The following is a 25,164-nucleotide window of genomic DNA, read 5'->3' as shown; positions in this document are numbered from 1 at the left end:
AGCACACACCAAGTGGGCCCCGGAAGTGGATTTATACATCAATTACTTACTTCTGTAAACCCTAGTAGCTAGTTTATTATAAATAGAACTTTTTACTATTGTATTAGACATCCTGGATTGTATTTTGATCCTGTGATCAAGTCTTGGTTACTCCGGTTCCCCTCTGGGACCGAGACCAATGAACTCCATTATCACTTATGTATTTTCAACGGTAGAGTTTCTACACTCCATAGATTAAGGTGTGGAGCTCTGCTGTTCCTCAAAGATTAATGCAAAGTACTACTGTTTTCTATTCAATTCATCTTATTTCGCTTCTAAGATATTCATTCGTACCTCAACCTGAATGTGATGAACGTGACAATCATCATCATTCCCTATGAACGCGTGCCTGACAACCACTTCCGTTCTACATTAGATTGAATGAGTATCTCTTAGATCTCTTAATCGGAATCTTCGTGGTGTAAGCTAGAATGATGGCGGCATTCAAGAGAATCCGGAAAGTCTAAACCTTGTCTGTGGTATTCCGAGTAGGATTCAATGATTGAATGACTGTGACGAGCTTCAAACTCGCGAGTGCTGGGCGTAGTGACAGACGCAAAAGGAGGGTGAATCCTATTCCAGCATGATCGGGAACCTCAGATGATTAGTCGTGCCGTGACAGGGCATCTTGGACCATTTTCACAAGAGGAGGGGATGTAGCCACCGACAACGGTGATGCCCTTGCATAAAGCCAGCCATAGAAAGGAGTGAGACTGATTGGATGAAGACAGCAGGAAAGCGGAGGCTCAGAGGAACGATTGCATCTCCATACGCTTATCTGAAATTCTCACCAATAATTTACATAAGTATTTCTATCCTTCTTTTATTACTACATTTCGAAAACTACATAACTATTTTATATCAGCCTGACTGAGATTTACAAGGTGACCATAGCTTGCTTCATACCAACAATCTCCGTGGGATTCGACCCTTACTCACGTAAGGTATTACTTGGACGACCCAGTGCACTTGCTGGTCAGTTATGCGAAGTTGTGAAGATATGTTTAGACCTTGGTTCTGTGCATCCGTTTTTGGTGCCATCGCCAGGGAATCAATTTCGTACAATAATTCACAACCTGAGTAACAATTTCGCATACCAGATCACATATTCAGAATCTGTGCTTGTGAGGAAATACTGAGATGTCTCACAAAAGAGTGGAAAACCAAAGCAATAGTAATAGCTGAGAGTAGTAACATTGATACTATGACCTATGATGATTTAAGAGGAAATTTACTTGCCTTTGAAAACACATATTTGAAAAAAGATACAAAAAAGAAAGAAATTGCTCTCAAATCTGTTTCTGAACCACTGGATGATGAATCTAGTGATAACTCATCTGAAAATGATTTTGTTTTGTTTGCTAAGAAATTCAGAAAAATGGTGAAGCTAAAGGAACGAAACAAAGGAGGCAGCTCAAGGAAGCCAAAAAGAGATCTTAGCAAATTGATCTGTTACAACTGTAAAGAAGCTGGGCACTTCAAGTCTGATTGTCCAAAACTGAAGAAGGAGGACAAGCCGAAAAAGGAAAAGAAGAAAGGTCTCATGGCATCTTGGGAAGACTTGAAAAATGACTCAGATGAAGATGAAGAATCAGAAATCAAGTCTCAAACATGCCTCATGGCCAATCACGTAGAGCATGTAGTATTTTTTGACCCTTCCACTGAAGACTTTCATCTTATGATAGATCATCTTTCTGAAAAGATTAAATGTTTCCTAAGTGAAAACCAAGATCTTGAGTCTCAAATAGCAATATTGAAAGCTGAAAATGGTTTTCTTAAAGATAAATTAAGGGAAACCGAAACTGTTGTTGATCTTGTTGAAGAAAACAAGCGGTTGAAGGTTGAACTTAAGAGCTGTGAATATCACCATTCTGTGACTGCTAATCTGAATTATTTTGAAGAAAATGAGTGGCTGCATAAAGAGATAAAAAGACTTAAAGAGGACTTAGCTAACTTTGATAAAAGTTCTGAAAATTTAAATCAACTCTTGGCTAGTCAAAAATCTCTTTATGATAAAGCTGAGTTGGGTTTTCACAAATCTAAAAAATTCATTGAAAAGTCTTCTTTTACTAACATGGCATCCTCTTCGGGTGACATAAGGTTTCAAAATCCAACAAACTTTAGAAAAACAGCAACTCAAAAATTTTGTAGATTATGCAATCGGAATGGTCATTTTCCTATTAAGTGTTTTATAAGTGATTATAATGGCTTGGGATAAAGAAGATGGTTTGACATCAAAGGATCCAAAAAAGATTTGGATACTTAAGGTCACTTGAGCTTGTTTTGTAGGTTTGCCTAGCATCCAAAAGAAAGGACAATATGTGGTATATGGACAGTGGGTGCTCTAGGCATATGACCGGAAAGGCAACGTTCTTCATCAAGCTTGATGAGTATGATGGAGGCTTTGTTACTTTCAGTGACAATGGAAAAGGAAAAATAGTGGCCATAGGTAAAGTAGGTAAGAGTTTTTCTTCTTTTATTAATGATGTTTTGCTTGTTGATGGATTAAAGCACAATCTACTAAGCATTAGCCAATTGTGTGATCTTGGTTATGAGGTTATTTTTAGAAAATTGGATTACTTAGTTATTTGTGAAAAATTCGGTGAAGTCTTATTTGAAGCAAAAAGATGTAATAATGTGTATGGATTGATTCTTGAGGATCTAAAAGATAAAAAAGTTACATGTTTTACTTCTCTTGAATCTGAAAAATGGCTTTGGCATAAGAAATTGGGTCATGCAAGCATGTACCAAATTTCTAAGCTTGTTAAGAAAAACTTGGTTAGAGGAATTCTCAATATTAAATTTGATAAAGATATTACTTGTGATGCTTGTCAACTAGGCAAACAAGTAAAATCTTCTTTTAAACCAAAAGATGGAATTTCCTCTAAGAGGCCATTAGAAATGTTGCATATTGATCTTTTTGGTCCAACTAAGACTCAAAGTTTGGGAGGTAAACACTATAGTTTGGTGGTGGTGGATGATTACTCTAGATTCGGTTGGGTTCTCTTCTTAGCTCACAAGAATGATGCTTTTCATGCTTTTTCCACTCTTTGTAAAAAGATTCAAAATGAAAAAGATTTGAAAATTGCCCACTTGAGAAGTGATCATGGAAGAGAATTTGAAAATCAAGATTTTGAAAAATTTTGTGATGATTTTGGTATTGCACACAACTTTTCATGTCCTAGAACTCCTCAACAAAATGGGGTAGTTGAAAGAAGGAATAGAAGCCTTCAAGAAATTACTAGGGCAATGCTTTGTGAAAATGATGTACCAAAATTTTTGTGGGCTGAAGCTGTAAATATAGCTTGCTATATTCTGAATAGAACCATCATTCGAAAAGGTTTAAAGAAAACTCTATATGAGCTATGGAAAGGAACCCCACTTAATCTTAAGTATTTTCACATTTTTGGATGCAAATGTTTTGTTCTTAACAATAAAGAAAATCTTAGAAAATTTGATCCAAAATCCTATGAAGGAATATTTGTTGGATACTCCACCACTAGCAAAGCGTTTAGGATTTACCTCAAGGAACATAGAACAATAGAGAAATCCATAAATGTGTCCTTTTGTGATTCTAACTCTATTCCCGGTGCTGTGATAGAAGATGATGCAGGTTGTGATGCTGATGTAAACCAAGAAGCTAGTCAAGATGATCCCAAGTCCGTCCCAGCTGCTGAACCTAACTGTCCAGAAACGTCTCGTCGGAATGAAGGAGACATTTCTATTTTGTCTCCTGAACAAGCCAGAGAATCCAGAATAGAGCAATCCACTGAAACTCATCAAGGCAGAACCTTCCCTCAAAGGTCACGAGAATGGAAGTTTTTGAAGGGTTACCCCATGATTTTATCATTGGTGATCCTTCCCAAGGCATAACCACTAGATCCTCAAGCAAGAAACAAGTGGAACAAAGCAAAGTTGCTTTCTTGTCCCAATTGGATCCTCTTAATGTAAAGCAAGCCCTTGCAGACCCCTCATGGGTTAAAGCCATGGAAGAGGAACTTGCTCAATTTGAAAAGAATGAGGTTTGGACATTTGTACCAAATTCTAATGGTAAGAAGGTAACCAATACAAAGTGGATTTTCAAAAATAAATTGGGTGAGGATGTTAGTGTTATTCGTAACAAGGTTATATTAGTGGCCCAATGTTACGATCAAGAGGAAGGGATTGATGTTGATGAGTCATTTGTCTTGGTAGCAAGAATGGAAGCAATTAGATTGCTTCTTGCCTATGCTGCCCACAAGGGTTTTAAGATGTTCCAAATGGATGTCAAATGTGCTTTCCTTAATGGTTTTATAGATAGGAAAGTATTTATGGCTCAACCCAATTTTGAAAGCAAAAAATTTCTAAATCATGTTTTTAAACTCTCAAATGCTCTTTATGGCCTAAGGCAAGCTCCAAGAGCTTGGTATAAAAGGCTTAGTGCCTTCTTGTTGGAAAATCATTTTCAAAGGGGTACCACTGATACTACTTTATTTATAAAAGAATCTAATGATGATATTTTACTTGTTGAAGTTTATGTGGATGACAGTGTTTGGTTCGGCCAATGAAACCTTGTGTGAAGAGTTTGGAAAACTTATGACTAGTGAGTTTGAAATGAGTTTAATGGGTGAATTAACCTTTTTTCTTGGTCTTCAAATTAAACAAACTCCTAGTGGTATTTTTATTCACCAAGATAAATATGTAAAAGAATTAATCAAGAAATTTGGCCTTGAAAATTCCAAACCAATGGGAACACCTATGCATCCAAACACTAAACTTGATAAGGATGAAAGTGGCAAATATGTGGATGAAACACGGTATAGAGGAATGATAGGCTCACTTATGTATCTTACATCCTCTAGACCGGATATTGTTCAAAGTGTGGGTGTATGTTCAAGATTTCAATCACACCCAAAAGAATCCCATCTTTCGGCTGTTAAAAGAATCATTAGATACATTAAGGGCACATATGACCTTGGCTTATGGTATCCAAAATCTAATGAATTTTGTGCAGTAGGTTTTTGTAATGCAGATTATGCGGGTGACCGAGTGGATAGAACAAGCACTTTCGGAATGTGTTGCTTCCTTGGAAGCTCACTCAATATGTGGTCAAGCAAGAAACAAGCCACTGTTGCACTATCCACGACTGAAGCTGAATACATATCTGCCGCAGCTTGTTGCTCACAATTAATTTGGTTGAAAACTCAATTAGAGGATTATAAATTGAAAATCAATAGTATACCTTTATTTTGTGATAATATGAGTGCTATAAATATTTCTAAAAATCCTGTTCTGCACTCTAGAACTAAGCACATTGAAGTAAGATATCATTTTATTAGAGAACATGTGCAAAAAGGTACTATTGATATTTAATTTGTGAAATCCGAAGAGCAACCGGCTGACATTTTCACTAAACCTCTATGTGAAGATAGGTTTTGTTCTTTAAGGAATAGTTTGAGAATGATGGATTTGAACTGTGTTGAAAAATTGTGATTTTTATGTTTCTGTTGGTTTTTATCTCATAGGAAGCAAGGAGACAAATCTGGGCATGTGATGAACAAGCTATGAAACAGGGGGAGACTGAACCTTGGTGCCTTCTAACTTAAGCCCAACCCAACTACTTTGATCCATTCCATGATTCTGGCCCGCTTTCATTTTTTTCTTCATCATGGTTTCAATAAAATAATTTTTAAATATTTTTTGGAAAGGTTGTCACATCATATCTTTAAAAGGGAGTTCATGTCATATCAAATCTCTTTTCCCTTATTCTCTCCCACGTTTCAAGGAACAAGTGTCTCAGTTATTTGTTTTTATTTTAAAATTTTCTTGATTGAAAACCGTTTCCATTATATGCTCATCTCTTTAAATGATATTCTCTCCACTAAGCATTTAATGTGATCTAAAACCCCTCCCCACCTTCCACCCTCTTCGGCCTCTCTTCATCTTCTCACCCTCCTCTCACTCAACCGCATCCATGGCACATAAAACAATCCATGCAAGAGCATCTGCAAGGTAGGAGGCTGGTTCATCCAAGAAGAACACCAAGGGACAGGAGCAAGTCCCTGAAGAAGAAGAAGAAGAGTCTCTTCCATCTCCTCAACCTTCACCACCGTGACGGTCAACACCCCATCCATCCAGCCGGTCCCAAAGAACAAAGAAGCCAGTACTCCACAACACCAGAGAACCCCCTAACCTGGACTCTCTGGACTTCAAAAACAAGTTTGGTAAAATTCACTCACATTTTGATCCTGCGCATTTTATGTCATGCGCTGCTTTTGAGTTCCTCGCACAAGTTCTGGTAAATCGCCATTTGTGTGCTTCCTATGTTGTAAATCTGGAAAATCTGAGTGAAAAAGGTATTGACTTTACTGCACTCTTTGATGATCTAAAATGGTCTCCACTCTTCAAAATTTGTAAACCTATTTACCCGAATTTGGTTCGTGAGTTCTATGCTAACATGATGTATCATGATGGGGCTTTACACTCATATGTCAAAAGGGTGCATCTGACTTTGAACAGAGATACAGTGAGCGCTGCCTTGGGATATGAAGATGAAGGAGCAAGGGCTTACATGTCCAGAAAATGGGACTCCCATGTTGGGATTTCCCTTCAGGTAGCCCTGTCTCGGGTCTGTGAAAACTTTTCTACTCTCGATGGAACTACTTTGACCCACAAGGCACTCGGACCTGTGTTTCATCGTATCATCAATCACATTCTCATGCCTCAAAGTGGTTTCTATCAGCAAGTCACTGTTTGTGATACTCTTGTCTTATTTGCTATTCTTACTTCTGCATCAATTTCTTTTTCATATCTGATGGTGTGACACATGTGGGATTGTGTTCGCAGTGATAAGAAAGCAAATTTACCTTATGGAATATTTCTGACTTGCTTATTTGAGTATTTTAATGTTGATTTAAGCAATAAACCTGTTGAGAACAGGGTTTCTACTATTAAGGGAGGTGGTGTTCCCGAGTCTGTGAAAGGAAAAAGGAGCAAAAGTTCAATGGCATCCATGCTCTCTGATAGCGAAAGTGATAGTCTTCCTTCTAAATCTTCTAAGCTCTCTGAATCTGTCAAGGATGTGTTGAATGAGTTCTCCCACATGTCTAGTCTGATGGTCAAGACCTACAAAGAGGCTTGGAAACAAGCATATAAAAACGAAAAGGCCTGGACCAAGTGCAATGAGAGGGTTAATTTGCTAATCAAGAGCTTGGAGAAAGACATGGCTCATTCCGATGGAGAAGATGATCACCTTGACTCGGACATAAATCTTTCTGATGCTTGACTGTTTTGTCCACTGCTGCCTATGACTTTGAATAATTTCTATTTTACTGCTCCTTTGGATTTAGTGTCTTTTGAATTGTTTGATGTTGGATGACTGTACTAAGTAACTTTAAGTACTCTGTTTTGGTTTTTAATCAAATATTTTGCATTACATTACTATTTCTATCTGTTTTGTAGGTTTCCCTCTTGATGACAAAAGGGGAGGAATATTAAAAAGAAAAGAAAAAGGGGCTGATCTTTTGCGAATAGGATTGGGACTGTCAATCTAATTTGTGTGCTCTGATTTTTGATTTTTTAAGTTTTCTGATGATTATTGCTTCATGCCAATATTTCTGATATTCTATTTTGATGGCTGAATATTGGCTATATGTTTCATTTGCTTGATTTAATTACTTTGATTGGCAGGAAACATTTTTTTTGGCAGGGATTATTTGCCTTTGGATATAATGCTGTATGTAGTATGTTGAGTCTTGGTCATCTATTGCAATGTACTCTGAGAGTACTCTGACATACTTTGTTTACAAGAACATTTTTTTGTGAGCAACATGTTATCCGAAAGATAAAAAATTAAGTCTTGATTATTTTTATCAATCTGCTCAAAAAACAAGCTGTTTAACATGTCTTTGTTTGAAAGGTTCCATGTGTTGAATACATAAAATTTTTTGGAATTGTTTAAAGCATGTTACAGATAAAAGCTTCCATTGGATTAATGCACACATTAAGGGGGAGCCATGTGATCAATTGAAAGGGGGAGGATTCAAAATCAACAAGGGAGTTCTCTTAATCCTTAACCTTTTTCAATTAAATTTTTAATAATGTTTGTCATCAAGGGGGAGATTGATGAGTTTGGAAAAATTGAAATTATTGTGATGATCAAACATTGTTAAAAATGATTAATTACAAAATTGTTAATTTAATTTATGCTTCCAATTGTTTGATTAATAATTTTGTTAGTATGCAGATTTTGTTATTGGGCCAAAAGTTACACAAGCCCAATGTGAAGAGAATATATTCATCTTTGGTACAAAAATATTTCAAGCATTATGGCTGAAATATTTTTGCATTGCAAATGTTAATTGGGCCAGAAAGCCAATGTGCGGCCCAAAATCTTTTGTTGAGAGACCAACATCATCATGGTCTGAAATTGAAAAGAGAAGGAATGAAAAAAGAGTGGTTCCATTACCCACTCTCTTCTTTGGTTGAATTCAAAGTTTAATTAAATTGAATGCATGCATTGGTAATAGGAAAGAAAAAATTCAAATTGATTTGTTGCATTAAATGTTCCACACGTTACTATATAGGGAAACGGAAGTGGGATTTAATTTGTTTTAATTTATTCATTGCTTCCAAAGTTTCTTCTTTCTTCTCTCTCCTCTCTCTCTTCTTTGGTCATATCAACAGGAAAGAAGAAGGTAAAAGTTATCAGAGAAATTATCAGAGGAGCTAGGAAGAAGCAAAAGGCTAGGGTGATGGCCTTTGCAAAAAGAAGATCCAAAGCATGGAGTGGCCAAGATTGTTGCCACTAAAGGCAAGGTGTGAAGAAAAAGCTTCAAGATCTTCATACCAAAAGTAGAAGCAATCAGCTCGGTCAAAGAAGAAGATCTCTGTGGTGAAGCTCGTTTCCACTTTGGAAAAGTCTAGGGGGCCAGCAAATTTTGTGTTTTCTGGCCATCACTTAACCATCAAAACAAAAGTGAGTGATTTCCCACCATTAGATGTAATCTCACACCATTAAAAACACTATTGATGGCCATTGATGCTTACAAAACACCAAAATTGCTGGCCCCCTAGCATTCCTCTTCCACTTTTGTTCATCTAAGACAGAAGGTAGCTACTGCAGCGACGTAGAGGAAGAAGCAAAAATGGAATAGATGGAGCTGTCAAGGATCAAGAGTTCATCAAGGGTTAGAATTCTTTCTTGGGGACAAAGTCAAGATGGAAGGCTCAGATTGATAAAGTTTAATGAGAAGGGATGAGAGAGAGGTACATGCATGTTGATTTATGATTCATAAAAAAAACTTGCCTCTCAACAAATTTCCTTCCGGCAAGTGCACCAGATTATAGTCAAGTAAAAAATCACTGTAGAGTGAGGTCGAATCCCACAGGGATTGGTAGATTGAGCAATGTTAATTGGAGAATTATGCTAGTTGAGCGAAATCGAAATTCAATTGGGAATTGCAGAAAGTAAAAATTGGCGGGAAACTTAAATTGCAACAAATTAAATGACAGAACATTAAATTGCTGGAAATAAAGAATAGGAACTTAAATTGCAAGAAATTAAAAGGAAATGGGGATTTAACAAGAAATTAAAGAAGCATAATGTAAATAGAATGGGTAGATCAGAGATGGAGAAATCATTGGGTTTAGGAGATGTATAATTCTCCGGATCAAATTCATTTTCATCTCTTCCGCAATCAATGCATTCATTGATCTCCTTGGCAATCTTAATTGATTGGATCCCAATTTCTTGGCTCACCAATCACTCTAAGTATGAACAATTGCCCAATTTCTTGATTTAAGTGCTCATGGGAAGAGATGAAGTTTGGTCACTGATTATACCACACAAATTCATAGATCAAAGTGTTGGTAGGATTACATGTCACTATATCCATCCAAACCCCAATCTAATCCAATGTGAGAAAGAATTTCTAGCATAATCTCCTTATTCCTCTTCCAAGGTTCCGAGGAGATCTAATTATGAATAGCTTCTTTCCTAAGATAACTATCCAATTGGATGTAGAACGAAAGCTTTCTAGCAAAATCAAGAGAAAAGAAAGAAGAAGATGAATGAAAATTTACTATTAATCCATTTAATTACACAGAGCTCCCTAACCCAATGAATGGGGTTTAGTTGTTCATAGATCTCAAAATGGAAATTACAATTGGAAGATGCATTCTCGAAATTAAAGAATTACAGAAAACTAAAATGGTACTGAAAAGTGAAAAGTTAAAAAAAAAAGTCATTTCTAACTTAAATTCTAAGCTATTTATACACTTTCTTCCATGGATCTTCAATCTCTGAATTAGGCTTTTGTCCTTGATCGAATTAGGTTGAAGTTGCTCTAATTGGTTTCCCTTGCTGTTGAGAATAAATCTGTTTGAATTGTGAATTCTGATGCCTCACGTTGGAGTCAACGTTTGATGGCCAACGTTGACTCAAATGCCATTCAGAAGAAAACCAGAAAAATAAGATACTTTGCTGTCATTGGCGTTTGACTCAACGTTGGAGGGCCAACGTTCTGCTTTCCCACGCGTACGCGTGCTTCATGCTTAAGCGTGAAGTCTATGATTTTGCTGATTCACGCGTACGCATGCATTACGCTCACGTGTGAATTGCCCTTTTTCCCCATCCATGCGTACGCGTCACTGACGCGTACGCGTCGATTCAAGTTTTTCAAATCCAAATCCTGGGTTCTTTATCGCGAACGTTGGAGGCTAGCGTTTGAGGTAACGTTGGACTCCAACGTTCGTGTAATGACGCGTACGCGTGACCCACGCGTACGCGTGGATGGTCAATTTTGCTATTCCACGCGTGCGCGCGACTCACGCTTGCGCGCGGATACAGAGATTTTGCTTTTTCATGCGTACGCGTCGTAGACGCTTACGCGTCACTCAAAATTCATTTAGCTCCAGGATTGAATTCTTTTATTACCACATTGGGGGTAACGTTGGATGTCCAACGCTCCCTCCAACGTGAGCATCACTTATTCATGCAGAGTCTTGCTCTACTTCTCTTCCAACGTTGGAGGCAACGTTGGTGGTCCAACGTGGCCACCAACATTGCTTCTTCTTCATCCTTCCTCTATGCTTTCTTTCACCTATCATCAACCAATACATGCATCAAAGCCTTGCTAAAGTCATGAGAATTCTAATCATTCTTAGCACACAAGTAATTATAACAGAATTCTCATGAAATTGCATCAAATTAATCACAATTGGATGAATCTAAGTATGCATGAATTTGTACCCAATTTGCTTACTTATAACTCAAAAAAGTGCATAAAACCTATTAAAAACAAGGAAAAAGGATAGTGAAACTAGCCTAAGATGCCATGGCATCACAACACCAAACTTAAATCTTGCTTGTCCCTAAGCAAGTAATGAATTATTTGAGAAGAAAGAATGAAACAGAAAGTGATATTAATATCAGCAAGACATTATTAGTAGCTCATGTGGTTTTATGCAGAGAATGCAGCAGCTCACTTTTTATTGATCTTTAGGTATAGGCTGTCTCCTTTAAGCATTAATTAACACACTGCTATGACCTCTTATTATTCACTCATCCTTGGTAATTACTTTTCTTTCTTTTTTTTTTTCTGTAAACTTGTTTCTTACTTGTAGCTTAGTGTCATGTGTAGCAGTAGCTTCTTTAGCTCATTTGTACTTAACACATATTCACTACAGACACTTGGCTCACAATTCTTCTTAAGACATTGATGCCCAGCACCTCTTTGGGTCACTAAATGCCTTGTAACTAGGTTGCTCTTGATAATGGACTTTCAGTTGATAATCCCGGGTTAGTTAACCCAAATTACCAAGTGTTAAAGCACTCCATAGAACCTAATCATCCAAGCAGATCCTAGTACAAAGACACCACAGGCATATGTCCTAAGGTCCAAGCTATTGGTGTCTAACCTTATTCTTTTGCTTTCTTCTGTTTTTTATTACCACTTTTGGCCTTTCTTTTCTTTCTTTTTACTTATTTTTCTTTCCTCCAAGGACTTTTATTTGCTAAGATTCATAGACAGCATGCTAATCTACACTAAAGTGGAAACAATCTATCCTTTTATTCATTATAAGTGAGCTACTACACAATCAAACATATATACCACCACTTACTATTATTTTACTTCTTGCTAAAAAGGAACTATTCCACTTCTTGTTCAAACATTTCTTTTATTTAATTTGAAAAGACTCAGGGGACAAGACAAGCATTTAACAAGTGAAAGTGGAAGCACACACACTTAGGCTAGCATACTTATTGCACAACTAAACATGACAAAATGCAAAACAACTTAAACTAAAAATCACTATCAACTAAAACAGACATGTTCTTTCTTTATTGAATGTGATAAACAAGGAGCAGGTCCACATTTCGTTTTTCATTTTGTTTGTCTTTCTTCTTCTTCTCTCCTGCTTGCTTACTAGTTTCTCCCTTGCCTTTTCCCTTTAATTTTGTCCAGAATCCAGCTTTTTTCATTGTCTTCTCTACTCTGTCTTCAAGCATAGTGCTTTGTCTACTTCTATCTCACTTTGTACCTTGAAGTATTGATCATAATTTGAAAATGCTGGGTTCAGACCAGGTAGATGTTCTGCCATATAATTGAGCTTGATTTGGCCACTTATGTTATAATCAGCTCGAACTCCATATCTTGCATCCTGAAGGAATGTGAACTCCTTGAAAGCTCTCATGTCATCAACTTGAAGTTGGACCAGCTGGTTGAAAGATTCTTGAAATTGTGAAGCTTGTTCCCTTTGCATAACTAAGGATCTTGACTCATAATCTCTCTGTTGACTCATCATTCTCAACTGAAGCTCCTCTTGTCTTTGTTGAGCTCTCATGTACTGTGAATGGAATTCTTCTTACTTCTCTTGAACTCTCATGTACTATTCTGATAACCTTTCAATTGCTTCTTGCATCAGCCCCATGTCCATGTTGTTTTGTGGTTGGAATTGTTGCTCCTCTTCTTGTTCTTCTTGTTGTTGTTCTTCCTCCCGTGGTTCTTCTCTCCTTCTCCTCCTTTGGGGTCTTTGACTTTGTTGTGTCTCCATGACATTCATCATCCTTTCGAGGGTCATAGGCATTCCTGGGTGCAGCCATGTTGGGTTTGCATCCTCCAGTGGAACTCTGGCCTTCATGCATAACAGCATTATAGTGCTAGGGTAGTATAGCCAGGATTCAGCAGAATTTTTTTCTGAGATCTTTTGAATGTCATTTGCAATGATCTCATGAACCTTTACCTCTCCTCCCACTATTATACAGTGTAGCATGACAGCCCTTTGCCTGTTAACTTTAGAGGTGTTCACTGTGTCCAAAATTGATCTCTTTATAAGTTCATACCAACATTTTGCCTCAGGAGTGAGATCTCCTCTTCTCAGGTACTTGTGCCCTCCTTCATTGTCCTCTCCCAGTCAGTATTTATCACACAGATATCACTGCAAATTTCATCATAATCGGGGTTCCCGTTCACTCTTTGTTGGTACCCTGGCTAATCAAAATGTGCTTGCCTTAGTCCTAAGACCTTCATAATGGCCTTCGGGCTAAAGTCTACTTCTACACCCCATACAGAACTCTTGTATGTTAGTGCTTCAGTCATATCCAGCCTTGTAGCATTAGCATAGAACTCTCTTATGATGTTTGCATTAATCTTGGTGATTGGTGAGGTTAGCTTTTCCCACTTCCTCTTTCTGATCTTAGCTTTTATTTCTGGGCATTTCTCCTCGGACAATAAGAAAGGAATTTTTGGATATATCTTTTTGTCATTCATCCACCCAAGTTGCATTTGGTGAAACCATGATCTGAACTTCCATCGATCATAGTCATTTTCAGCTTCCTCAGTGACAGGTTCCTTTCCTCTCCTTCTTTTAGAACTTGAAGAAGATGCCATGCTTTCCTTGATTGGTTAGCCGAGTGGGGGTTAAAGGTTTATGAAGAGGGACGGTTGGTGTGATGCACTCTCGGGGGAAAAGTGTTTGAATTTAAGGTAGTGTTATGGAAGCAAGTGAACAATGGTGCTTTGTTGCACAAATAACACAGCTATTGGGTTTTAGTTTTAGAGGACACAAGAGCTGAATATTTGGAGTACAAGAAGTGTGAGACTATAGTTTACATGCACGGTTCAAGGGGGGCCATTTATAGTAAGCTTTAATAAAGAATGGATGGCTAGGATTCTCTGGGACAAGTCATGAATTAATGGTTTGCATATAAAGATGAACGAGGACAAAAGTTGCCTCTTCCTTAAGCATGTGGGGTCGGTGTTCTAAGGGTTTCTCCCAAGGATGTGCAGATCTTGATCCTTACAAAGCAACCTTCCAAGCCATGTGACTCACTTTTGTCTTCATGCTAGCTTTACTCTTCCGTCCCTTTCATCAAACAATTCTTCAACATACCTATCCATCATGTCACAACAAAGAAAAGGATTAAAATAGGTGGCAGTGAATACATGGTAAGCAATGCTTAAATTTTAACTAAAAATTTGACTAGTGTTCTTTATAATTGCTCATCCATCCGTGACTCCCTTTTTATTTTATTTTATATATTCTTGGAGGACACCAAACTTAGTGTTTGGCTATATGTTCAAAGTGTTACTTCCTCCAAGTATTATCATTGAAATCTCACGGGATTATTGTCACTTTTGGTTGGACCATTATGATAACACTTTATTTTTTCTATTTCTAAACATGAACTAAAATTTATTAACATGGTTGCACTTTCATGACTTTTAAGACTCAAAAGAACTTTGACTCTCATGATTTGTTCCTGCAATATATAGAACACCAAACTTAATGTTTGGCTATATATTCCAGGAAAGATATGTTAACATGGCAATATGATCATTATTTTTGAAAGGTATCTTAGTGTGCCTGTAGGCACACCAAACTTAGAATTGGATCATATGCTTCACCATAGCATGGATAGTTGTCAAAATTGTCTATGCGAGCTTGAATTCATGTTAGAGCAACAATTATTATTCATACTGAAGTATTAAAAACAACGAATCTAAATCATGGGCTGCCTCTCATGGAGCGCTTCTTTAGAGTCACTAGCTTGACGGTTGGTCTTTGTCATGGTGGATTGTAGTGCCTTAGGTCTTCTCCCCTTACAGTGAAGCGGTCTCCACTTGATTCTTTAATGATTTCTACATGCTCTAGGGAGAGGACCTTTCTAATGGTGAACACTTGAGGTAATTGAGATGGAATGGTTGGAAGATGGGGTAGGGTTGGTGGCTGGTGGGCTGATATCACCTTGTCTCTAGGGAAAAAACCCTCTGTAGGAATCTTTTTATTTCTCCATCGCCTTGACAATTTCTTCACAACTTTTTCCTCTTCTTCCAGTGGTGCTCCAATGAGTATTGTGTTAGGAAGTTCCTTGTTAGCTGCTCCTCTCAACTCTTGTGGCTTCAGTTATTTCTTGAGTTCTCCTGGTTGCTGTATCTCTTGAATTTCTTGCTTGTTCACCAAAGACTGTTTCAGTGGTTCAGCTGCTGATTTACTGTTGCTTCCCTTTGTGCACATGTTGCTGTGATCATTCTTTGACTCTTTAGGTTCTGGCTCAGACTCAGATGTAGGTTTGAACACATGGAAGGTGAGGTGTTCATCATGTATTCTCAGGATTAACTTTTCTTGTTCCACATCTATCAAGGCTCTAGCAGTGGCTAGAAATGGTCTCCCCAGAATAATGGAATGAAGGTAACTTTCCTCCATGTCCATAACAACAAAGTCAGTGGGGAGGAAGTAGTTTCCTACTTTCACAAATACATTTTCAACTACTCCTTCGGCCTGCTTCTGAGTTTTATCTGCCAATTAGATGATTACATCCGTGGATCTCAACTCATTGATTTGCAACTTCTTCATAAGAGATAGAGGCATCACATTTATGCTAGCCCCTAAGTCATAGAATCCTCTGTCAATTTTTGTCTCTCCTATGGCACATGGAATATGAAAGCTCCCTGGATCTTTTTTCTTCATGAGTATGTATTTCTTGATGATGGCACTACATTCCTTGTTCATTATCACTGTCTGTCCCCCTTTTAAGGTTCCGTTCTTGGTCAATAGTTCTTTCATGACTTGATGTATGTTGGCATCTGTTGGAGAATTTTGATGAAGGGGATGTTGACATTGAGGGATGCAAACATGTCTAGGAATCTTGAATATGACCTGTCTTTCTCAATTCCCTTGAGTCTCTGTGGAAATGGTACTTGTGGCACAAAAGGCTTGAGGGATTCTTTCTCTTTTTGTTCGTTCCTCTGTTCAGGGCTAGCCATTTCTTCTATCTCCCTTACATTCTTCCTTGACTCTCCTTCATCATGCTCTGAGTGTCTGGAGCATTCTTCCTTCAGACCTTCTTCACTGCTTAGATTGATTGACTTGCATTCTTCCCACCTTACCTTCTTCATTTCTCCTTTTGAATTTTTCTCTGTATCACTTGAAAAATTATCAGTGGACTTTGGAGTCTGTTGTGCAAGATGTCCTACCTGAGATTCGAGATTCTTAAGAACCTCCCCTCGGCTTTTTATATTACCTCTCACTTCTTTCCTGAATTTTTTCATGTCTTCACACTCTTTGCTAAGGTTTGCAAGCATAGCTTCCATCTTGGCCATTCTGTCATCATCATGTGGTAATGGTTGGTTGGAATTGGAGTGTTGAGAGTGGTTGTTGTAATTTTGATATGGTGGTTGTGAATAAGTGTTTTGTGTGGTCTGGTATGGTCTTTGGTTGGAGTTTTGGTGAGTGGAGTTGTTATACTGGTTAGGATTATGGGCTCTGTGGTCTTGGCGTTGGTTTTGTTAGTTCCCCCACCCAAAGTTTGGGTGGTTCCTCCAACCAGAGTTATAGGTTTTAGAGTATGGATCATTAGCTTGCCTGGATGAATTTCCAAGGTAATTAGCTTCCTCCCAGTTAACTCCTTCTTCTGTCTCTAATTCTTCTAGGGATGATGGTTGAGTGTGGATAGTTGCAGCCTGATTCTTCTCAGTTTGCTTGGTCAATTCAGCTAGTTGCTTGATGATCATCTTATTCTGGGCCAGGATTGCATCCATGTGGTTTAATTCCAAGACTCCCCTGTTGTTGCTCCTATCTGAGGCATAAAAGTACTCATTGTCAGCCACTGTCTCTATAACATCAATGGCTTCTTCAATGGTCTTCTTCTTGTTGAGGGAACCTCCAGATGAGTGGTTTACAACCTTCTTTGATTCATGACTCAGCCCTTCATAGAAGATATGGATTTGCACCCACTCATTAAACATGTTAGGGGGGTATTTCCTTGTCAAATCCTTGAATCTCTCCCAGGCTTCATATAGAGTCTCACCATCCTGTTGTCTGAAAGTTTGCACTTTAGTTCTTAACATGTTTACTCTTTGTGGAGGGTAGAACCTTGTTAAGAACCTATTCATTACATCTTCCTAGGTGGTCAAGCTTTCCTTCGGAAATGACTCCATCCATTTTGATGCTTTGCCCCTCAAAGAAAATGGAAATAGTAGCAATCTATAGGTGTCAGGATGAACACCATTAGATTTAACTGTGTCACATATCCTTTGGAATTTAGTGAGATGCTCATTAGGATCCTCTTGGGTACTTCCTCCAACAGAACAGTTGTTCTGGACAAGAGTTATAAGCTGAGGCTTCAATTCAAAATTATTAGCATGGATAGTTGGCCTTTGAATGCTGCTACCACAATTTCCTGGATTTGGATTGATGTATGATCCCAGAACTCTCCTCTCTTGTCCAGCAAGGTTAGCTCCACCTCTTCTGGCATGATTGTTCACCTCTCCTTCGTGATGGTTTTCCATATCATCCTCCATGGTTATATCAAAGTATTCATCCTCTTCTTCTGCACCAACAACTCTTTTTCCTCTTGCTTCCCTCCTTAATCTCAGGAAGGTTCTTTCCGGTTCACTATCAAATGAGGTTGAGGTTTCCTTTCTCCTATCTGTCATACAAGTAGCACAACAAACAGCAACCAGCAAGAATTCACAATTAATTAAAAGGGTGGTTATAACAATTGAGGTAATTAATCAAACAGTTAATGAGTTAGTGGGTTAGCTTTGCTGGAAAGTAAAGAAGTAAGGTAAAATTAAAGAGAATTAACTAACAGAAAATTGCAGAGAATAAAAATTCACAACTGAAATTAAAATTCAATTAATCAAATGGAAAAGTAAAGTGCTCAATCTAGTTATCCTTCAATTTAGTAATTGTCAATACAAAATCAATCCCCGGCAACGGCGCCATAAACTTGATTCATAAAAAAAACTTGCCTCTCAACAAATTTTCTTCCGGCAAGTGCATCAGATTATCGTCAAGTAAAAACTCACTGTAGAGTGAGGTCGAATCCCACAGGGATTGGTAGATTGAGCAATGTTAATTGGAGAATTATGCTAGTTGAGCGAAATCGGAATTCAATTGGAAATTGCAGAAAGTAAAAATTGGCGGGAAACTTAAATTGTAAGAAATTAAATGACAGAAAATTAAATTGCTGGAAATAAAGAACAGAAACTTAAATTGCAAGAAATTAAAAGGTAACGGGGATTTAACAAGAAATTAAAGAAGCAGAATGTAAATAGAATGGGTAGATCAGAGATGGGAAAATCATTGGGTTTAGGAGATGTATAATTCTCTGGATCAAATTCATTTTCATCCCTTCCGCAATCAATGCATTCATTGATCTCCTTGGCAATCTTAAATGATTGGATCCTAATTCCTTGGCTCACCAATCTCTCTAAGCATGAACAATTGCCCAATTCCTTGATTTAAGTGCTCATGGGAAGAGATGAAGTCTGGTCACTGATTATACCACACAAATTCATAGATCAAAGTGTTGGTAGGATTACATGTCACTATATCCATCCAAACCCCAATCTAATCCAATGTGAGAAAGCATTTCTAGCATGATCTCCTCATTCCTCTTCCAAGATTTCGAAGAGATCCAATTATGAATAGCTTCTTTCCCAAGATAACTATCCAATTGGATGAAGAACGAAAGCTTTCGAGCAAAATCAAGAGAAAAGAAAGAAGAAGATGAATGAAAATTTACTATTGATCCATTGAATTACACAGAGCTCCCTAACCCAATGAATGGGGTTTAGTTGTTCATAGCTCTCAAAATGGAAATTACAATTGGAAGATGCATTCTCGAAATTAAAGAATTGCAGAAAACTAAAATGGTACTGAAAAGTGAAAAGTGAAAAAGTCCTTTCTAACTTAAATTCTAAGCTATTTATACACTTTCTTCCATTGATCTTCAATCTCTGAATTGGGCTTTTGGCCTTGATCAAATTGGGTTGAAGTTTCTCCAATTGGTTTCCCTTGCTGTTGAGAAGAGATCTGTTTGAATTGTGAATTCTGATGCCTCACGTTGGAGTCAATGTTTGATGGCCAACGTTGACTCAAACGCCATTCAGAAAAAAACCAGAAAAATCAGATACTTTGCTGTCATTGGCGTTTGACTCAACGTTGGAGGGCCAACGTTCTGCTTTCCCACGCGTACGCGTGCTTCACGCTTAAGCGTGAAGTCTGTGATTTTTCTGATTCACGCTTACGCGTGCACCACGCTCACGCATGAATTGCCCTTTTTCCCCATCCACGCGTACGCATCACTGACACGTATGCGTCGATTCAAGTTTTTCAAATCCAAATCCTGGGTTCTTTATCGCGGACGTTGGAGGCTAGCGTTTGAGGTAACGTTGGACTCCAACGTTCATGTAACATGCGTACGCGTGACCCACGCGTACGCGTGGATACAGAGATTTTACTTTTTCACGCGTACACGTGGATACAGAGATTTTGCTTTTTCATGCGTACGCGTTGTAGACCCGTACGCGTCACTCAAAATTCATTTAGCTCCAAGATTGAATTCTTTTATTACCACATTGGGGGTAACGTTGGATGTCCAACGCTCCCTCCAACATGAGCATCACTTATTCATGTAGAGTCTTACTCTGTTTTTCTTCCAACGTTGGAGGCAACGTTGGTGGTCCAACGTGGCCACCAACGCTGCTTCTTCTTCATCCTTCCTCCATGCTTTCTTTCACCTATCATCAACCAATACATGCATCAAAGCCTTGCTAAGGTCATGAGAATTCTCATCATTCTTAGCACACAAGTAATTATAACAGAATTCTCATGAAATTGCATCAAATTAATCACAATTGGATGAATCTAAGTATGCATGAATTTGTACCCAATTTTCTTACTTATAACTCAAGAAAGTGCATAAAACCTATTAAAAACAAGGAAAAAGGATAGTGAAACTAGCCTAAGATGCCCTGGCATCAATTTACTTTCGGTTTACCTCTCTCTTCTCTCTATCCGAACCGGCCTTGTGTGATGGAGAAGATGCTGGTGGCTTGGTTGAACCGGTTTCAACCTTGGAAGCTTCTCCTTCTATAATAAGGGTGAACGGCCAAGGGTTGAGACAAGGAGAGAAAAACACAGAGTTCTCATAGCTACCATATGCTTACAGAGTTCTTTTCCTTCAATGGGTTTTATTTTGTATTCTTTTCTTTAGTTTTGTCTGTTTGAGTCTCATGGTGAAAAAGACAAACAGAGTGAGGTTTGTAAGAAAAAGCCAGTGAGAGAAAAAAGGCAGAGAGTGCAAAATTAAAGAAAAAGCCATAGATGTCTAAGAGTTTCTTTGTACATCTGTGTTGTGTTTCATGATCCTGTGGGGATTTTCTTACAAGTTGGGTTAGCATTTTGCAATTGAAAGCTTGGTGACCAAGTCAAGTTCAGTTTTGGGGATAGATTCTGGACTTGTCCCGGATAGGAATGGGTAGTTCCTAGGGAAGAATTTGTGTATGTAATCAGTTGATTATAGTAAAATTCTGTCACTGTTGTGATGGAGACTGGATGTAGGCTGCATTGCACTTAGCAGTTGAACTAGGATACTTCTGGATGTGATTCTCTCTTTCTCTTCTACTCCATTTCTGATTCTGTTGCGTAGGAGACAAAATTGAAAAATATCTCCTAACCGGTTACGAGACAAAAGAAAAATGTCTCGTGACTTGTTATGAGAAAAAAAGTAGAAATATCTCCCGAAGCTATCTTAAAAGGCAGAAAGTTACACACAGCAAAAAAGGGGGCTAAGATTCAACCCCCTTCTCTTAGCCACTAATTACCATCAGACTCTACATTCGTTTTTCATTTGAAATAAGCTTTAACATCATTCCTTCCTTTAAATACAAGAATTTGCAACCTAAAACCCTTTCTCACAAAGCTCTTCTCACGTATATAACTCGAATTAGGTCACTTATATTTGCACTCAATTTGTGACTTTTATCCTCTTTTGAGCTTACCACACTATTGCCTTTCTCCATTCTTAAATTGCTTTAACAAGTTACACGTAAGAAATCAAAGAATAGAGAGACTAAACTAAGATAAACTTAATAATAAAAATTTTAAATTTGACAAAAAATAATAATCAGATATATGATAAATGACACAAAACAAAGATAAATACGTTTCTGGAGTTATAGAGACATTGGAAGAATTTTTAATTTCAATTGATATCTCATAATAATTTAAAACGAATTTCAAATTTTGGATTCTTGAAAATTAAAATCAACAACATTGTTAATTGTATGATATTCTCCTCCTCTTTTTTTTATTTTTTTTTGCACTTCAAGAGTATTATTTCTTCTATTTTTTTTTCAAAATTTTTCTCTTTTTTGTGTGTTTTTTTATGAATTCAGTAAGTTAAAATTACAGACATAAAAAAAAAACAAAGAAACTACATGAAGATTTTTTTTAGAATTTTTTTAATGTGTTTTAAAGTAAAATTGCAGAAATAGAAAATAAAACAAAGAGACTAAACAAGAATTCTAGAACGTGTAGATAAATAAAAATTTACCTACAACTTGTAACTGATACCAGATGATAAGAAGATACGAACGAAATTAGAAGGAATAAGAAAAGACACACAACAAAAGCACAAAAGGATAGATATAGATCTGATAGAAGAAAATGATTTTTCTACTACACTTTAGGTCACTGGAAGGGATTCCCTACTAGACCTTCAAAAAACTTGTCCTTAACAACCTAGATCAAAGGGTGAAAATTGAATGAAACTAACATACAGAATTACCTTAAATTGAATCCTTCAATTTTCTTCATATAACAAGCAAAGTAAATCATTCACTTCACTTGATCACACAATAAAAACGTGCATAAAGAAATTAAAAATTATTATTCATCAAAAATTCTGTAAATTATCTCACAAAAAGTGTTTAAATAGACCCATAACGGATTATCTTAAAAGATAAGATAATATAACTTATTTTAAATCTCTTAAAGATAAGATAACTTAATTTAAATCATATTTGATCTTATTAAATTAGATCAGATTGATTTAAATTTAAAATTTTTAAAAATAATAATAAATAAATCAGAATTAAATTAAATATTCTAACAAATCTTAACAATAAAATAAATTAAAAAAGAGACTATATAAATTCAAAAATAATTACTAAATTTGTGTCTTTCATTAGTCTTGAAAAATACTATTGGGTCTCTTACTATCCTGATTTAGTCTAATAAACCATATAAATTGCTGCCATTTTAGTACTATTATTTTTGGGACTAACTCTTAATCTTTTTGTTGTTCACCAACATAGTATAATTCTTTTAATATTCAAATCTTTAAACGTGACAAGATTATTATTCTACTACTTAAGTTTTAAAATGTCAACTCTTAAACACATATCAATTTATACTAATATCTTCAATTTTAATGCATGTAGATGTAGTTGTCTCATTTGACATGTATACATGCACAGGTCTAAGTGTCTAACTACTCATCTACCATCAATACTTACCTCATTTTAGTTACCACTTTTTTAAAGAAAAATCAACTAATTTCACGACACCAGTGTCCCTTTTTAGCCACATCTTTTACGTTTTTTTTTTATCTCCCTTTAGCCACCTATGTTTAAAGAAATTGTTAATGAATTTGTTAATTTCAATAATTAATTGGCTAGTATTTTCACATACTCTCATAGAGAGAATGTTTATATATATATATAAACAGGATCAATTAAGAATGATTATGTTTTTCATTAGGTATTGTAATTATGTGGAATTAGATTAAGAAGCGCTTGATGTATAGAAAGTTGAATTAATTATACTATACAGTAGTATAAATTTAAAAGTGCTATATTAAATCAATTTAAATTGGTTAAATGTTGAATTAATTTGTTCAATATAATCAATTTTAGATAAATAAGTTAATTATTTGCTGGTGTGATGCTTTTTATGAATGAATCACATGGACTTAAAAATAATTGATAATAAAAATACAAAAAATATAATATAAAATTACAAATGAACTTTATTAATATGATATATTTGAATATATACCTAATAAGTAGATGTTATTGTACCAAAGTTAAACTTACTTGGAGATCTTTTGGAAATTTTCATATGAGTGAGTGTGATATCTAGTAATAATTGCAAAAATGTTACTCAACATATTTAAGAAGATGAAGTGTTATATACACCATGAATATTTGTAACTGAAAATTGTTTTTATGATAAATTTAATATAAATATTAATTATTCTTAATTGTCACTGTTCAATTTAATTGAATATTAATATATATTAAAGGATTACGTACGATTTTGGTCTCTAAGATATAGGTCGAAAATTTTTTTTGTCCCTAACTTTTTTTTTACATACAAAATGATCCCCAAGGTTTAACTTAGTTTTAAAATTGTCTCTAAAGTTTAACTTGGTTTTAAATTTTTTACGGCGGAAGCGGAGGCAGAGGTAGATCGTGGATAGCTTCTTCTTCTTCTTCTCTTCCCTCTTCTTCTTTTTCCCTTCTCCCTTCGCAGGAGTAGAAACACTCTTTCTCTTATTTTTTTAATTTTATAATTTTTTTTGTTATGGATAATTTGGTCTAAAATTTTAAGATTTAAATAAAAATGACGATTTTAAAACTTGATTTTAAACCTTAGGGATGATTTTGTATTCAAAAAAAGTTGAGGATGAAAAAATTTTTCGACCTATACTTTAGAGACTAAAATCGTATTTAACCCTATATTAAATTTAACTGATTAAGATTATTAGTGTTTTGTTATTATGTAAAAATTTAATTATTTTTTATTTTATTTTTTTTTGGTAGACATCGAGGGTTGAGACCTCAAAGAGAAAATAGAAAAAAGAAAAATAATAGAAAGTACGTATTTCCGTACTCAGGGGAACAAACTAAACAATTTCTCTCAACTTGAGGGTTTCCATAGCATCAAGGCCAGGGCATGGTGTAAATGAGGAGTTGGAATATCAAAAATATGGAAACCATAGGAAAAATCTTAAGCTTTCTTGGCTAATAAATCAGCAACACAATTGGCTTCTCACAAAGTGTGGTGCTAGCTTAAATTTCAGATATGGCCTGCATGGATTCTAACATCTTCAATAACAATAAGAGAGTAGTAGAGGTGTGAGGAAGCGTAACCACTTCTGATCAAGCTAATTGCTACTAAAGAATCTGATTCAACAACAAGATTTTAAAGCTCATTTGCAACAGCAATTTGAAAGTTTTCAATTGACCCCTAAATCTCAGCATGAGTTATGGAGCAACTTCTAATATTATAGGAGAAAGCTTTTATGAACCTCACAAGGTGGTCTCAAAAGATTTTTCCACAAGTTGTATGATTATTACTACCATAGAATGATCCAACAACATTCATCTTAATGTAACTATTATGGGTGGCAAAGCGGGTCGGCCCGCCGCAACCTGCCCCGCCAACTAAGATGGGTTCAAAATGCTAGCCCGCTGATAAACCCCGATTTCGTGATTTAACTTGTGCTTATTTTGGGGGATTTTACCACCTTTTCCCAAATTTATTCAATGAAATAGCATGGTTTTGTAATTCTCCCTTGAATTTTGCTTAAGTGTAAAAACATGCTTTTTAGGCCTTAAATTGGTAATTTTGATTCACTTAAATCCCATTCGATGCCTTGATATGTGTGTTGAGTGATTTCAGGTTTATAAGGCAAGTATTGGATAGAAGAAATGAGTAGAAAAGCATACAAAAGGGAGAATACATGAAGAAACAAATATTGGGAATGCATCGAAGGACGCGCACGCGCAAAAGTGGTCTCGCCCATAGACGCGCACGCGCACATGGCGCGCACGCGCCAGTACTCTT

General features: G+C 36.4%; 1 non-coding gene across 1 annotated transcript; it reads left to right on the top strand.

Annotated features, from left to right (window-relative positions):
• The first annotated feature begins 17,265 nt into the window (after nt 1–17,265).
• Nucleotides 17,266–17,369, top strand: LOC148581729 (small nucleolar RNA R71). The gene has a single exon (XR_015899370.1). It is a non-coding gene; the product is annotated as a small nucleolar RNA R71 (small nucleolar RNA).
• Nucleotides 17,370–25,164: the final 7,795 nt, after the last annotated feature.

This window comes from Arachis ipaensis, chromosome B10 (genome assembly GCF_059453495.1).
Source record: "Arachis ipaensis isolate K30076 ecotype BB chromosome B10, ASM5945349v1, whole genome shotgun sequence".
NCBI classification, from domain to species: Eukaryota; Viridiplantae; Streptophyta; class Magnoliopsida; order Fabales; family Fabaceae; genus Arachis; species Arachis ipaensis.
Note: the sequence above shows the minus strand (reverse complement) of the source record. Positions and strands in the feature narration are given on the sequence as shown.